Source organism: Lissotriton vulgaris, chromosome 6 (assembly GCF_964263255.1).
Source record: "Lissotriton vulgaris chromosome 6, aLisVul1.2, whole genome shotgun sequence".
Taxonomy (NCBI): domain Eukaryota; kingdom Metazoa; phylum Chordata; class Amphibia; order Caudata; family Salamandridae; genus Lissotriton; species Lissotriton vulgaris.
The window spans coordinates 243,157,808-243,175,778 of NC_141694.1; positions in this window are offsets into that span (position 1 = coordinate 243,157,808).

Consider the following 17,971-nt stretch of genomic DNA (forward strand, 5'->3'; position numbering starts at 1 on the left):
GCTCAGCGGTAAATTTTTGTCTCTAACCAAGCAATAGCGATAATTATCGCTATTGCTTGGTAATATGCCCCTTAGTCTTTAAGGGTATAGCTGATCAAGGCATAGTCGATTCTAGACTTATGTTTATATTTCAGATTTTTAAACGAAACCCCCAATTTGTCCCCGCCTGTTCCCTCTATATATCAGAGACCAAACTGATCCATTACTGTCAAAAGCAGTTGTCGAGATTTAGAGGGGACTGCAGCCCTAGAATTTGGCGATTTGTCTAGTTTAGGATTTAAGACAATATTGAAATCACCTACCCAGATTACAGGGTTGGGGAAGTCGATAAGATGGTGGCGGATGGTGTCTAAGCAGGAGGGATCGACCTGATTTGGACCATAGTACCCCACCAAAGATAGGAACATACCCCCTAAGGAGATCCTTACAATAAGCCATCTACCACTATGATCCTCCCTGTATTCCAATATTTGAGCCTTGGCTTGTTTTTTAAATAGGAACAGCATCCCTCTAATGTTAGCCATTTGATCCATACAAATAAAGGCATCAACCTATTTCTGTTTTTTTTTAACAATTCTCTTGTCTCTGATTTCAGAAGATGGGTTTCCTGGATTGCAATGGCCTGCACCGGAGAGTCTCCTAAATATCAAAGGATTCTAGCTCTTCTGCCCTTTGTCTGCAAGCCATTGACATTCCAGGACATACATAACCACATACATACATACATACATACATACATAATGATAAGTGACATTCATAGTAAAGCACATGTGTGTCTGCAAGCAACATCCTAACCACTACAACAATTTGCAGATGACTCCCACAGGAGAGCGCAAATGGGGATAAGGACTCCTCCATAGGTCAGTAACAGATACCCATTACATAGCACTACCATTGCTGCTGCATGGATGCAAGGGAGGAGATGTGAGGGATCTGCAGTAGTGGAGATCCTCCCATTCACCTAGGAAGGGGATGTGGGTAATGAATTCAAAGGGGGGTATAATTTGGCAATTGATAGCCCCTGTAGTGTATTGAGATTATGAGAGCTAAAACCCTTGAGCTTCTGTGTGGACTCTAAACAGGAATTAAGTAATCTGCTGGGAGGTGTTAAGGTATGGTTATAAAAGTTATGATGCAATGCATGCGGTGTGAGGCTGTCTGCTGAATAATAAAGACCTGTATTGCAGAGCTTTGTGTGTGGCCTATTTAATTTTAATTCTCCAGGGCTGGGGAGTATGCTACACCTGGTGACGAATGGAATAGAAAAGCTATATTTGGAAATGTACCAGATTTTATCCTAGAATCAGATGCGAGCAACCGTGGTTGGGGTGCTCGTCTGAATGACCTAGAAACCGGTGGGAGATGGTCCTTTTCAGAACAATCCCACCACATAAACTCTTTAGAAATGTTGGCAGCCTTAAATGCCCTTATGAGTTTCAAAGAAGTTCTGAAGAACTCCAACACTTTAATCCATTTGGACAATTTTTCAGCCGTCTCTTACATAAATCGTTTGGGTGGCGCGAAATCCAAGAGTCTCTCGGTTATTGCAAAGAAAATATGGTATTTCTGTTGGGAACACAAAATCACCCTCAGGGCAGATTACATTCCCGGTTCGTTGAATCTGAGAGCAGACTGGAATTCACGTTTTCTCCACGATTCCAGCGATTGGATGCTGAATCCCAGATTTTTTCATCTAATTCAGGAAGTTTGGGGCCCAATCCTGTTAGATCTATTTCCCAGCCGATTGACAAATCAAGTTCAGAAATACTTCAGCTGGAGACCAGACCCAAACGCGTCAATGATTCAGAGATTGTTGTGGAAAGTGAGACTCGAATCATGCAACATAATTCTGGTGACTCCTTTTTGGAAATCCCAAGTATGGTTCCCCGGTGTAATGGAATTGGCGGTAGACTTCCCATAGTTAATCCCTTATTGTCCGGGTCTTTTAATAGGCCCAGCCGGAGAAGAACATCCATTAGTCTTGGAGGGGAAAATGAACCTTCTTGTTTGGAGGATATCAGGGATTCAGGGAGATATTCTGAACTTTCGGGAGAAGCTAAAAGCCTACTGGAAGAATCATGGGCCCCTGGGACCAGAAAGAGATACAGAGGAATTTGGAACAAATGGTCTGGTTGGTGTCTTGAAAGGGATTTGGATCCCGTTCAATTTCCTTTACAATATGTAGCTAATTACATCGCTCATCTTTTTGAGTCAGGTCTTACTTTTAGAACCATCAACTGTTACAGGTCAGCCATCTCTTCAGGTCATTGTTTGATTAATAACCTTGCTATCGGAAGTAATCCACTGATCAAAAGGGTCATGAAGGGTATTAGACTTAGGAGACCTCCTAGAGCTCGCTATGAATCTCTTTGGGATGTTAATCTTATTTTTAACCTTTTCATGTCCTGGCCTGTTAATCAGTTACTTTCCCTTAAATGAATTTCAATGAAATTAGCAACCCTATTGTGCTTAATATCCTTCAGGAGGGTGTCTGATATTAAACTCTTGATCTTTCCTACAGATTTTATTCTTCTGAATGTGTTCATTTCGATATTTGGAAAAGAACGAAAATAATGTCAGAATCTATCTTCTATCCCTTCTTTCATGAATGCGAAAAATTATGTGTTGTTAATTGCATGAAGTGTTATGAAAATAAGGTTTCAGTTTTTAGACCTCCTGGATGTGATCAACTACTTTTATCTTTTCTTAGACCTTTTAGGCCAGTGTCATCAGCAACTTTAGCGAGATGGGTACGCCTGATTATGCATGAAGCAGGTGTAGATCTATCTAGGTTTGGTGCTCACTCTTCTAGAGGTGCAATGGCTAGCAAAGTCTTTTGGGCTGGAGGTTCTCTACCCGAAATACTTAAAGCTGCAGATTGGTCTAATGCAAGTACCTTCTCGAAGTTCTACTTGAGACCGATAGAACATGTTAGCGGTGCAGCTTTGCATGGCTTTAAACATGCATAATGGTAGCCTCTGGTCTTGTAATATAATGTCGATTCTCCAATTAACATGAAGAGAGAATCTTGATTTCATTAAAGACAGACATTTTCTTATTATATCTGAAAATATAATTATTGTCTCTTACTTTTTTCACTTTATGATATTTTTTTGTTCCTTCTCAGATAACAATCTTAAGGAATAGTTTTTCGATGAAATGTCTTCACTGTACTCCTGTGTCATCGCAGCCCACGAGGAAGATAGGAGCCTGCTCATCCTAGTTATTATGTGTTAAAGTTCTATTTATTGTGATGTAATAGTATTCTTTAAAGGGCTGCATGTTTGGGCAGCAAATAAAAGTATTTGCATAATATTAGCCTCGCCTTCATGTTAATTGGAGAATCGACATTCTCCAGGGCTGAGGAGTATGCTACACCTGGTGACGAGTAGGGGATACGTGCACCAAAGAATCAGGATTGCTTCCCCAATGACAGTACCTACACAAATACTAACCAGCACGCTGCTACATGCATGACAATTCAGCCTATTCCAGGCCCTCAAAGCTATAAAAATAGCTATGGCGGCAGGTGTTACTTGTTTTTAAAGCATACTGAATTAGTAAAAAATCGCTGTTCTGCTCATCATTAAATTATATAAACAGGGCCACCATGTTGCAGCTGTCATAAATGCCATTTTGGCACTGACTACCATCTCTCCTGCTAATTCTACCTCAGGCAATAAAGACTTCTGTAATGCATTGTCAATTTTCTTCCAAAAGAAGACCCTTGGCATTTTTGATAGCTTTCTGCCAATAGCCAAACTAGCAAGCTGCTCTTCATCACTGATCACTTAGTGAACGACGATTCTAGGTCCTTCAGAGAAATCATCAATCTATCAGCCGAGCAAGTCAGGCAGCTGAATATGGCTACCAAGTTGGGATCTCTGCTTGATCTTTGCCTCCCACTACTATTCAGATAGTTCTAAATATTATTGCTGGCCATTTTTCAAAAATATTTAATGCAATGTTTCTTATAGACATATTTCCCAAAAATTGGAAAAAGAGGGCAGCGTAGCTTGGCTGCCTAAAATGGCGGACACACGAGCCTGCAGCTCTGCTCCAGTCCGTTCATCATCCTGCTGTATCGGGCCCAGATCCCCGTTTTTAAGTTGAGCATTCGAGACCTCTGGTATATACTTTAGTACATACTTATAATATACTTATATGTGTATGTACTCTGTGGACTCTGAAGATCAACCCTAGGACTTGTCTGCTTCCGCTTAGGGACCTTTTTCTGTTCAACTGACTCTATTTAACTGTCTTGATAGAAAACGACGAACAGAGGTCAGTAAAATACTAGAATTTCTTTCTGCTGAGGGACTTTCTATTTTTTATATTTGTGGCAACTGCCTCTATTTAACTTTATTGATATAAAAAACCAGCAGAGGTCAGTAAAATACCAGAATCACTTTAGCAATCTCTAGATTCCAGTCCATTGAAATTGTCTTACACGAGCACCCGCAGACAATAATATTTTTTTCAAATCTTGTATTTTTAGTGATATGACCACTGAAGGCCCTGATTTTATATTAAAAACAGAGCTTTGGACAATACCATTTCCAGCTGAAAGGCAATATTTCTCTCCATGTCTTCCGATACCTGGTGTGTCACGCAGTTAGGTGCTAACTTTCCCTCCATGTTAAAGAACAAGTTGATGTGTCAGCACCCAAGCTAGTGTGCTGCATAGCTAAATACATATAAGGTCCCAAAGACAAGACCAATTGCATTGCAAATGCTTGTTTAGGGGATGGAGATCGATCGTATGACAGGCTGGGCACTGAGCGGAAAGAAAATAGCTGAGTCGGCACCGGCTGCCTCTTGGAGGAGCTCAGAGGACGGTGGAGACTTGGCACTGCACGGGGCGCTGGAGTGGCTCAAAGACTGAGGAGACCCTTAGGGAGACAGATGAGCAGAGGGAGTTCAACTAGTCTCCATGGAAGAGGTGCAGACACCCGCCCGCTGGTCTACAACACGAGATGATTCCCGTGGCTGCTGGTACCAGGAATCGCTGCTGTGCCATAAAGGAGAGGAGGGGTCCTGTAATGGCCTGGGTCGGAGCTCGAAAGACACCTAGCAAGCCCAGAACGGAAGAGAGCACTGGGCTGCAGATGGCAGACAGGGAACAGGTGAAAGGGGTCTCAAACTTCTGCTTGCCGGGGAGAGTCACCCACCTGTGACTCCCCCCCCTTAGCATGACACTGCAGCAGCAACGTGTGAGCACAGACTGAAGCAATGCAGCTGGGACTGCAGAGAGCCAAAGGACCTGATTGGCACTGTGACAGCCCTGACGGTTGAGCCCCGGAGTTGTCGTGGGGAATGTGTAGAGGCCTAACTGGGTGAGAGGAGGCAAGTGACTAGGGGCCTGGAAAAAGGTCAGTGACTGACCCATAAATCGTGCATGACCGGGTGGGGCTTAAAGCGTGTCCTCCCCGCACTCTAATTTCCCCTCGGTCTAGCCGACAACCTAATTATTGACTGCATACTCTTGGAATTCAGCAGACATCGGTGGGAGAGGTGAACTCAAGATTATTTAAATGGTTATGAGAAACTACTCCCCTGACAGTGCTGCCATCCTGCAGGAAAAGTGCACCACACATACAAGCTGGGAGGAATTGGGCACTGTAGGGAGAGCAGAAGGAGGGAGACATTGGACTGAAAACCCATGGACATCTTTGGTGGATCTACTGAGGGTGCCCCAACGCACCCGGGGTGCTGACCTGCATGTGGTAGGTTACTTCTCCCTTGCACACATTTATTATTGACGGAATACACCATCTCTCTAAAAGAGCTAGCTGTTGGAGGCTCACTCTCCCTGTGATACTAGTAGAACGATCCCAGGAAGAAATGGGCAAAACCCGAGTGCATGAATCGGAGGCACCTTCGGATCAGGAGCTGCCGCTGGGAGCACAACATCAGTAGCCAGGGCCTCGAGGGACCAGGTGCAAGCACAATTAACTAAAATACTTGACATCGCACATACCCTGCACCTGGACATTAGTACGGTGTCTGTGGGATTAGGCTTGCCAGGGCAGAGCATCACAAACTTGCAGACCTGTTAAAGATAACAGTCTTCAATAGCTGACCTCCAGCCTGCACAAAAAATAGCGTCTCATCAGATCACAGAACTTACAGACAGGATCAGAGTACTTGAATACAGAGCTTAAGATAACAAAGGGCGTAATAGGCGTAACAATATCTGAGAGATGGGCCTACCTGAAGAAGTGGAAAAGACAGACATGATAGCCTACTTACAACACTGGCTCCGAACTGAGGTGGCCCCTGGAGAGTTTCTCCGCCTTCTATACCCTGGTGGTGGCCAAATTACTCTACTACAAAGATAGGGACATGTTGCTATATAGGGATAGAACTGCAGGTCCCATCACGATTAACAACAGAAAGGCCTCTCTCTTCCCAGACTACACGATGGTGGTGCAAAGATGGAGGAACTCATTCTTTGAAGTCAAGAGACCTCTGAGACATGCGGGTCTGCAGTACTTGATGATGTTCCCTGCCAGACTTCGAATCCTGTGAGATGGAAAGGCCCATTTTTGCAACTACCCAGCGATGGCCTGGGAATGGCTTGAATCGTATAAACCCAGAATGCAACCTGCAGGTAGACAGGCTGCACCCACACAACTGGAATCAGTAAGGAAGAAACCCCTCAGATGACCCTGGAGAGGCTCAACAAAGAAGCCTAGCCCTTCACAGATGGAGAAGGAAAGACCCGCAGCACTCCAGGCAGTAGTGACTGTTGGACTTGGCCCCTTTTGCAGGGTCAATCCTGAACTTTTTGCCTTACTCCTAGTCTTTTTTTCTAACCTGGTGTTGGTGGTTTTAGGACTCTGGGCACTTTAGCACTGCTGTCCAGTGTAAAGTGCCCGTGCTCCTTGTGGTAAACATGGTAATCTGTTTGGCGTATTTAATTTACCTATCAGTCCCCAGTCCCCAGTAAAGTGGTATCTCATATACCCGGGGCCAGTAAATTAAATGCTACTGGTGGGCTTGCAGCGCTGCTTGTGCCACCCACCAAAGTAGCCTCTCAAACCTATCTCAGGCCTCTGCCATTGCAGGGCCTGTGTGTGCAGTTTACTGCCGCTGTGATGTGGTAACACTAGCTGGCAAAAAAGGGGGGGTTTCCTTTCTGTATGGTTAGCTTCAGGTTTGTGACCAAAAGGACTACACGCTAATATAACTTTTTAGTGTTGTGGAGTGACACGGGTAATTAGATCTGCACAAAAACTGTCCTGAGGAAGGTGTTAGAAATTTTGTAAAGCACCGAAACGCGTCGACAAAGGACTCACTACGGCATCTTTTTTATAAATGTTTTGTTAAAAATTGCTCAATATATGTATTGTTTTGTATGAAATGTTTTTAACTATAACAAGTGCATTTAAATTGTATGCATTAGATATATGTTGAACTACTGCAATGTTTTTACAGTAACTAAATGTAGCAAATGAATTCATATGTTCTTTTATAAATAACATTTGTGAAACAAAAGATACTTTAGGTTTTTGTGCAGATCTAATTACCCGTGTCACTCCTGACTGGGGGAATGTGTGACATTGATCCACATTCGGTCCATCACTTGTTGTTTTTGCGATCTAATTACCCGTGTCACTCCACAACACTAAAAAGTGATATTAGTGTGTAGTCCTTTTAGTCACAAACCTGAAGCTAACCATACAGAAAGGAACCTCCCCCCCCTCCTTTTTTGCTTGCTTTACACCCAGTCCTTTCTGTAATTCTGGGAAACTCTCTTTTTTTTTAAAGTTGCTTTACAGCTCTGGTAGCTGGAGAGTTAGTTACATTTAGTCACAAAATGGACACCTTACGGATCTTCGGCTTTTCTGAGGACCAGTTTAAGAAACTCACGGGTGGTAGTTCTAAAACTATCAACTCGTTGACTCTATCTAGAGATGACGAAGAAAGATGGAATAAATTGTGGAACCTGAAGAAAAAGATCTTTCGAAGCGAACTACATTCGGAGTTTATCATCCAGTATTGCAGGAAAGGAATCATACCTGTTGGGCTTCAAATTAAAAATGAGCCAGGATTATTTGTTAACAACGAAAAGTTCAAAGAAAATTAGACACTCATCGCGAACCGGTGCAGTCGCGATTGGATGTTGCTAATAATCGAAACTGCTCAAGACATAATAATAATAGAAAGAGAAGAAATTGAAAAATTAGAAAAGGAGCTCAATAACAGCACAGCCCTTGAAGACGCTAAGAAAAAGCTAGATGAAATCAAAGAGGACATTGCTGGCTATCAGGAATATATGATAAATAAAAAATCTAATAAACTTAGAAAGGATATAGAAAATTATAAGGTTGAGAATGTTTATCCCTATATCCAGAGGGGCTATTATGACCAACCGGTCCCTGCTGAATATGGAGGTAAACAGTTTCCCTATAATAGAAATAGATTCCACAAGAAAAATGTAACTTTCTCTGATACTTCCTATAATAGCATGGATTCAGAGGGAGAGAGAAATGCGGACAAAAGAAACAATAAAGACCAACGGATGAGGAAGCTAGCAACAGCAGGGAATATACACCTGTTTTTTTAGGCCAGCAACAGAGGCGACAAACGAGGGGCTTCAGAACACGGGGGAGGGGCCGTCCAGGCAACACACAACCAGTAAGGAGACCCTACATGAGAACCCGCAGCCACAAGGACTGGGAATAGAAACTGGGCATTTTAAAGCACCTATCATTAACTTATCAGATAAAGTACTATCCACACATGATATTAGTGTTTTAGAAAAAGGATTAGGTTTTGCCCCAAGTACACAGGGATGTAGATACGCAATAGAGAGGGACGTCAGAGATCTCTTTAGAAAAATTAGAATCAAACAATTCTTTGAAGGTAAAGAAGATAGAATATCTGACAATAAATCAGGCCTCAAATCTCCGTCAACATGGACACCAAATATAGGTATGGTTAGCCAGGAGGTTGATACCTTTGAGAAAGTAGTCACTAGTGGTTTAGAAAAACTGTTGGACAAAAAAGTCTGGACTGAGAATAATTTGTCAAAGGTAGAAAGGGAGGCCCTAAAAAACCTTTCAGCATGTAATGAAATCACGATAAAACCAGGAGACAAGGGGGGGAGTATAGTGGTTCTAAAAACTGAGGACTATGACCAAAAAATGTTAGACCTTTTGAGTAATAAATCACACTATAGACCCTCAAAAGCTAGGGATTGGGAAGAACTCAAGAGGAAGGTTAAGGAATTAGTAAATTATGCTAAAGAGGACAATATCATTAATGAGGAGGAATATCGGTTCTTAATAAATGACCATCCTAAAATCCCAGCCCTTTATGGGCTTCCTAAAGTCCACAAGAATATGATGGATCCCCCGATGCTGCCAATAGTATCAGGCATCGAGTCCTTAACAGAACCGTTAAGTAAATATGTAGACCACTTTATTAAACCATTAGTGGCGCTTCTGCCTTCATATATCAAAGACACGACACACATGATCTCAAATGTAGAAATGATAGAGTTCAATTCTAACTCCAAATGGCTTGTCTGTTTAGACATTGAATCTCTATACACGTATATCCCGCAGCAAGATACAGTTTTAATGATGGAAGATATCTTGAAAAATGAAGAGGGTGAATTAACACCTCAAAACACCTTCATCATTGAATGTATCGAGATCATTCTACAGAATAATATCTTTTTATGTCAAATTAAGGAGACCAGTATGGGAGCCACATGTGCTCCCAGCCTGGCATGCCTTTATGTTGGCAAATTTGAGCAGCGCCACATCTACAATGACATAAGTCCTTTCTATGAAAATATCAAAAATTGGTCTAGATTTATAGACAATATTTTCTTTATATGGGAAGGCAGTGAAGAGGATCTCAATAGCTTCCTTGAGTGGCTCAACTGTGGAGATCAAAATCTGAGGCTTACATCAACTAAAAGCCAACAGGAAGTCTATTTCTTAGATATAAAAATTGTAGGGAAAGAAGGTGTACTGAATGTTGAATTGTATGTCAAGCCCTCAGACAGAAACACCCTCCTCCACCATACGAACTTTCACCCTAAATGCCAAAAAGACGGAATACCTTTCAGTCAATTTCTGCATATTAGACGCAATTGTAGTGATAGACAAACATTTGAAAAACATGCAGAAACCCTTAGGACAAAGCTGGCATTGAGAGGCTATCCTAAGCGGTTAATAAAAGAAGCTTACAAACGTGCCAAATATTTCAATAGAGATAGCCTTTTTGATACAAACCAAACATCTAAACAGTCAAAAAATGAAATAGTGATGGTATCAGACTTTAATGGCTTTAGTAATAAGGTCAAAAATCTCATTAACAAAAATTGGTCTTTACTCAACAGAACAGGAGAAGTGCCCATACCGAAACCAATCTACGCATACAAAAGAAATAAAACTATTAGGAACCATCTAGTACAGACTTTCAGAGAACCTAAAACATCTGGTCTAAGAAATGTAATCAATAACAACCCCAATCGAGGTAATCTTCCATGCGGCACATGCTCACACTGTAATAGCATTGTCAAAAAAACCAAATTAGAAATAAATGGCATAACACATTGGATGAATGACCACGTCAATTGCCGTACCACCAATGTGGTGTATCTTCCGATTTGTCCCTGTAAAAAATGTTATGTAGGTGAAACAGGGTGAGAAATGCGGCAGAGGCTAACTGAACATCGCTCCGCAATAAAAAATCTTGGGAACAATGCACCATTGGTTGAGCATTGGGTTGCAGAAAAACACAACATCAATGACATCAAATGGTTCATTCTTGAAAAGATCAAAATATCAGTTCGAGGAGGAGATATAAATAAAAAGCGCAAACTTAGTGAGCAATTTTATAACATATTACTCAGGGCTGATCTGCAGAGAGGAGTGGGATAGAATAATTAAGTAATTGGCTGTACTCTGTGTTTAAGCACGATCCAAAAAATTTCTCCGCAATGATGAACATAAATATGTAGAAATCTATACACTAGAATGAGATGTGTGTATATATCGGATCGTCCCACGGAATATCTTAAGTAAATCCTTATAAAATGAGGCAGACCATACCTGAATAAAATACCTGCTCCAAAAAGAAGAGTAGGATGTACAGAGTATTTGCAATATATGCGGAAGAAGACAGTGTTAGAAATGCCAAAATGAATTCTTCTTACTGACATGATAGTAACTACTTATATGATCACTATGATATGTAAATGATTGGTTTCATGATTGTTATGATATTCAATGTATAACACTGTAATATATTATGGCAAGGAAGGCAATAACTGATATAATCTTTTGGAAACGTACGTAGTTTCGCCATGGTGTTTACATAACTGTGATTCGTTCTGTCACGATTTTGACAAATGACTGTGAATATTGTTGATGATATTTTTAGAATATAATCTTGTATAAATGTTACAGTCAAAATAACTGTTGTTTCCTTGGAAAAATGTATATATCGTGTGAACAAATGGGTACCGCCCACAATGTTGCAATGTTTGTTACAGGAGTTGTGAAAACAACTGTGATGTTAGGCAGTTCCAAAATGCCGCCGGCATCGAAAAGTCCTGAAATATAAATTGTAACAGAGGATGTAATAACATACGCCTTCAGTAGTGTAGACAGTAGCGTTACCGAACCAATTCACGCAAATCGGTTAACGAGATTCTGTAGTTCATATAAGAGAAAAAAACTACAAATATGGCGATTTCTTTTTACGCCGTAGAAAGTATGAACAATAACCTATGCGTCATAATGTGTATAATACTAGATTGCGGTCTAGGATCACTATTGGAATGGCAAATGTTAGTGGGCAAATACACACCAAAACCGAAAACGGTATTGTGTCCCGTAACTCGTTCCTAATAAAACTACAGATAAAACAAACGCTAAGTAAAACCACAAGTATGGCGCAAACGGTATAAATACTAGCATACCAGTGAGCATTGAATAAACGTTAAAAGTAATGTGAGCGGATTTCGTAATCTATAACGAGACGCGACGATAAAACTGTAATTATTGAATACATTTCTGCTTCTCACGGTCACAAACATTAATATAAAATATACCTAAAGAACTACAAATATGGCTGACAACGTAGCCGACCCACGTAATAATCTAATCAGCACTAATTAATCAATTAAATTCACTCAGTGCACCTATAAATGTTGGGAACGCACGCCACTCACTCGTTCGAGCAAGGGGAGAGAGGACGTGTCGACCGCCACGGATTCCAAACGATGCGGTACGGAGCCATAGCGTATAGCGGAGTTATGTGTGCCTTGCGATGTACTTTAAAGCGGGGACACGGGTGTAGTGTTCTATAACTTGTACGAGTAGCTACATCGTCACGGATCTCTAAACCCAGAGAGACCTTGAAACTGTGTAACTAGCAAGCTGTTTAAAGCGGAGACACGAACCAGGCTTTATTGAACAGAACTCTAATTAAACCATGAAAGACATCTAAATTGTGTACCTAGCGAGCTGTTTTAAAAGCGTGAGACATGAACCTGGGTCTATTGAATAGAACTTTAACTTATGACCAAAGCATTATCAATATTAACTTCGTAGGTTGATCCTAATAATACGTTTTTTGATACAATATTAGTCAAATAAGTTGCCTAAATAGGTATGGTGTTTTGAACACTCATTTCATATCCCCAACCTTGATGTACAGGCACTATAACTGAGACAATGATAGCCGATGTAAAGTACAAAAACATATAAACTAAAACTGGTGTTCTACAATCACTAACACCAGGGATTGACATATATTGATATTCATATTTCTGTCTAGGAGACTTTGCTAAAAGAAAATAGTCATAAACTGGACACCAAATTATGAGGCAGTACCTCCATCAAGACAAAAAGTAACAGTATTGGAGGAGTGATTAATACAAAAGGTATGTAGGAACTCATTGCGGATGAGCGTCTAAACACTGTTCAAAGTAAAAAGTGTAAATTCTCTTTATGTCAGAAGAGATACATGAATACAATCTCAATTGATCTCTTTGCAGACCGGGTTAAAGTTAACAAAACCCCGTATGTACCAGTGCTGATCAGAAGTTGTGCAATTGATAAAGACACACATAAGATCATCTCCCCTTTTTAAAGTAAGTGCAATGGGCAAGAAACAAGTGTTGTCGTTTAATTGAATTTGATCATAAATAAATTGATCACGGCTTCTCTCTACTTTGTAGAATGTCCAATTAGAAATACATTCTAACCAGAGGACCTATAGACACCCTGTCATCTAGGATGTGGAACCCCATAAAATAGAAGGCTCCACAAGAAATCGTTAGCAAGTAAGACAATACTCCTTTGCTAACATTGTGACACGTGGCAACTCTGCACACTATTTGTACTGTATCTGGTATTCACTTAAAAAAATATATGATTTTAATTGTATGTATTTGTTTTTAGATTGAAGAAACTTGGTTTTTAAATAAGTCTGTCCTGAGGAAGGTATTAGAAATTTTGTAAAGCACCCAAACGCGTCGACAAAGGACTCACTACGGCATCTTTTTTATAAATGTTTTGTTAAAAATTGCTCAATATATGTATTGTTTTGTATGAAATGTTTTTAACTATAACAAGTGCATTTAAATTGTATGCATTAGATATATGTTGAACTAATGCAATGTTTTTACAGTAACTAAATGTAGCAAATGAATTCATATGTTCTTTTATAAATAAAATTTGTGAAACAAAAGATACTTCAGGTTTTTGTGCAGATCTAATTACCTGTGTCACTCCACAACACTAAAAAGTTATATTAATGTGTAGTCCTTTTGGTCACAAACCTGAAGCTAACCATACAGAAAGGAATCCCCCCCCCTTTTTTTTGCTTGCTTTACACCCAGTCCTTTCTGTAATTCTGGGAAACTCTCTTTTTTTGAAAGTAACACTAGCTAGCCCTATCGGCAGGGTGCATTGTAAGCAAAAGGTAGGACATGTACCTCATGCGTGTGAAATGTCCTGGTAGTGACAAACAGCCATTTTTGTTTCTCACTGCTGTGAGGCTTTCCTTTCATAGGAATGCATCGAGGATACCCTGATAAGTGTTTCAGTGGTAATTCCTGATATGAAAGGAGCAGCGTGGTCAAGTTTGGTATGGTTAGAATGGTGATAATAAATGCTGTGTAATGGTGTGCACAGATTTGTTATCACTATTATAGAAATGCCACTTTTAGAAGTTGGCATTTCTGTGTGCTATGTGTCTTTACCTGCCTGATGTGTATTGCATGTCTGGCTCTGGAGTGGCAGGGGCTGGTGAGGTGGGTGGCTCCAGAGGGGCAGGGTGAGTCAGCGCTAGGCTGAATAGGCAGGTCTGCATTTGGAGGTTACTGAGATGGGTGGCAGGTTCTGGGCTTTAGTACCACAGTGGTCAGGGCCCAATGTTGAAAGTGGCACGTGCCTCATAAATGGCTACACCCAAAAGCCATGACGGAGTACAAGTATATGTAGTTGGTAGAGGACTAGGCCTTCTTACTGAGTTTCTTGTAGGTGGAATAATTTCCAAAATTCATTGATCGTTTCCAAAGATGGAGTGTTTATTCAAAATGTTCACACATACAACAAAGGGCATTCAACACATGTTTTGCCCGTTTGACCCAACGGCCATGGGCTTTCTCAAGGCAGGGAATTGTCGCTGTCAATCCTGTCCCATCCAAACAAAGGGGAAGGAAAAAGAGCAGAGAGACATGCTACCAGAATTGACGTCGGCACCTCCTCTGACGTGGGGAACTACAGGAGGGTGAAAAAAAACCAGAAGAAACTGACATGGAGGCTAAACCGAAATCGAAAGCTGGAGCTCTGTCTGAGAAGCCTAGACCACAGAAGGACCTCCGAGTCACGCCTTGCCAACCAGCACAGGCTGAATTGAAACAGCTTATATTTTTGGCGATTTTCACCACCTCAGCCTCATTAGACTATGGGAGGATTACAGCATCGGAAGGTGTACAAGGAAAGCAGGTGGTTGATGCCAGAATGGTCGAGACTGTGAGTACACTGGGGGGCTCTCCAATAATGCCAAACATTACCCCAAGAGAATTGATATCCAATCTGGAGGGGTGCACAAGCGAGAAACGTTCTTCACATGGAGAGGTAGCAACTACTACACTCTTGAATCTCTGTCTAGCTTAGGCTTAGGGGAGCAATTCCAGCAGGTGGGGATGGTGGCATCCCCCTTATTATGTCTAGTCAAGGGCTTGAGCTAAACCGGAGACATCCTGATATAAGGTTCAATGCCTCTCTTGACCAAGGGGATACATTTTGTTTCCTGACCGATGAGTCTGAGGAATCGGGGCTATTTGAAGGTCTCTCTGATGAAGGATTTTGCTCTGGGGGTTCCAAAAGTAGCACAGACAAGTGGGCTAACCCCCCCCCAGAAAACAAAAGCACCCAGTGACCTTGAAGAAGAGGAAAGCAAGGAGTAGCCTTACTAGCAAGGTGAACTCTGCAGCCTGTTGTGATAATGTACCCTCAGCAGTTCCTCAGCAACTGATTTGGGATTACTCCACAGCTCAACAGGTGTACGACGAGACCAGGGGTCAACCCATGGACCAGACCCCCGTAGCCTCTACAGAACCCCCCACTATGGAACTCATCTGTATTACATTTAAACAAGAGCAGGTGAAGCCAGAGCAGAAAACCGCAGGGCCCATCTAGCAACCAAAAATTTTCACAGTGCAATACGTAAAGTTAATAAGATATGTGAGCATCTGCAGTAGAAACACAGACAGCGTTGGTGGAGGAGGCAACTGGCAAGCTTCAACCACATATTGATGAAAATGACGCTCAGCTGGTGGATGTGCGATGGAAGCTAGAAGATTTTGAAAACGGCCAGAAGCAAACAATTTGCGGTTTCTGGGTATAACCGAGACTGTTAAAGGAAGTGACACTAGGGCCTTCATTGTTAATCTGCTTAAAGGTGCCTTTCCAGACCTCCCCAGTTGGAATTGGGATGCAGAGGTACAGTGGGCGCAAAGGTTTCTTTTAATGCTGAGGAAAGCTCGACAGGCGGGTCAGGCGAATAAACCCAGGGCAATTTTAGTATTCTTCAGCAATTTTTTATTGCGATAAGCTATATTTGAAAAAGACCACCAGATGCCAAATGATCATATGATGGCCTTTCCTTTTTTGTGTGGCCTAATGCTTGCCTCACTACAGTTGAGAGGGGTTGGCGGCTGTAGCATATGTTTTCTCCACTGCAGGGAGCAGGCTGTCAGGTGTTTCTGCTTAAACCTGCTAGATTACAGGTTATCCTCAATGGCAGAACATTATCTTTCACCTCAGAAATAAAGGAACAAGAATTTTTGGATGAGATCTCAGCCGTTCGGGATGGTCCTAAGGGGGAAGTGCAGGGCAACGTTGAGAGGGATGTCTGGCTTTTTCCCCTTATTTTTATTCTTGTCTCACCTAAGGATGCTGTTGTATAGTCGCCTCTCAGCACTTTGAGACACTCTTCGGGTCATGGGTTTCACATGGGGCTGGGGGTTTCTTTTTCCCTTTTTGATGGTTTCACCAGAGTTGTAGGGGGGTAGGAGTGGCACCTTAGTGGGAGTCATCACTAGGGTCAGACATAACCTGTTGCTTGAGGCAGGGTTGGCATTGGAGGGAGGGGGTTTGAGTCAGGTTGGGTGGGAATGGAAGGGTGAGTGGCTAGGAGGGAGTCCGGTGGAAGGTACAAGCAGATAATTATATAAATCTGAGGACACAACTGAAGTATGACATTGGAGATATGCTCAAATGTTGCAATCTGGTATGTAGGTGTTGCTATTTTTGGTCTTTTGCTTGTTTCCTAAATAAGTAAACTTCGTATAGCATCAGTTATTATTTGTGGGCTCATTGATCGGCTGAAAAGGCTGCCTTTGACTTAAGGATTCTAAATGCGGATTTATTATGTTTGCAAGAAATGCATATAGAGAATTCACGCTAGAATATGCTTACTGGTTTGGGTCTCCAAATTGTCTGCTGCACTACCCAAGGAATGCACACTAGGGGGGTTGCTGTTTTATCATTAAAGGGGATCTGCAATTTCCCTCAGTCTCGTACAGACCAATTAGGGCGCTGTGCCAGTACTGAGTGCTGCTCCCTCTCAGGTTCTTTAACGCTCTGTTCTAAATGTGGCCCAGTATTGGATGATCTGACTTTTTTTGATTGGTTCAATAATAGCTGGCACTTTGGCCTCTGCCTCCTATAGTCTGCCGGGACATAACTTTCAATTTAACCTATAACTTCTCTAAAGAAGATGTTAAACCCTATCAAGGTAGAAAAGCAAATGTTTATAGAGCCCTTGCTAATTTAAGGATAAGTCATGGGTTGGTTGATGTTTGGGGGAAAATACAAGAGCAGACCCTGGTTTTACTTTTTTTCCTGCCCCCATAGGGTGCATGCCAGACTGGATTATTTTTATATATGAAGAATTTGTGCCAATTTTTTAAAGTTTCCCAGAGTTATGCCAGACCATAGTCCATTAGTACTCAAGGTCAAAATTACTCAAGTTCCAAAGGTGGACCAGACCTGGTCATTTGAGAGGGCACTCCTATTAGATCCAGAATATGTGATTCATATGCAGGGGAGGATCCCTCAGTTTATGATGGATAATCATGGTAGTGCTCTAGCTGGTGTTATCTGGGATAAATTTAAAGCAAGTCTTAATGATGAAATCTTGAGAGCTGTGTAGAGCGGCAGAAAAGAGAGAAATTGCAGATGGTGGACCTATACGCAAACTTAGCTAAAGCAGAATTCAAACTGGTAGACTTGGTTTCTACAGGGTGTGGGACTAACACTGCCTTGGTGGAAATAGCAAAACCCAAAGTGTTGATTTCTGATATCTCTGCAAAAAAAAATGCAGATAAATACATAGTGTGGCGAGAAATGTTCTGTGAATACAATGAGAAGGCGGGCAGCTCCTGTCCTTTAGAAGTAGACACACTATTAATGGGGGTCAAATTAAG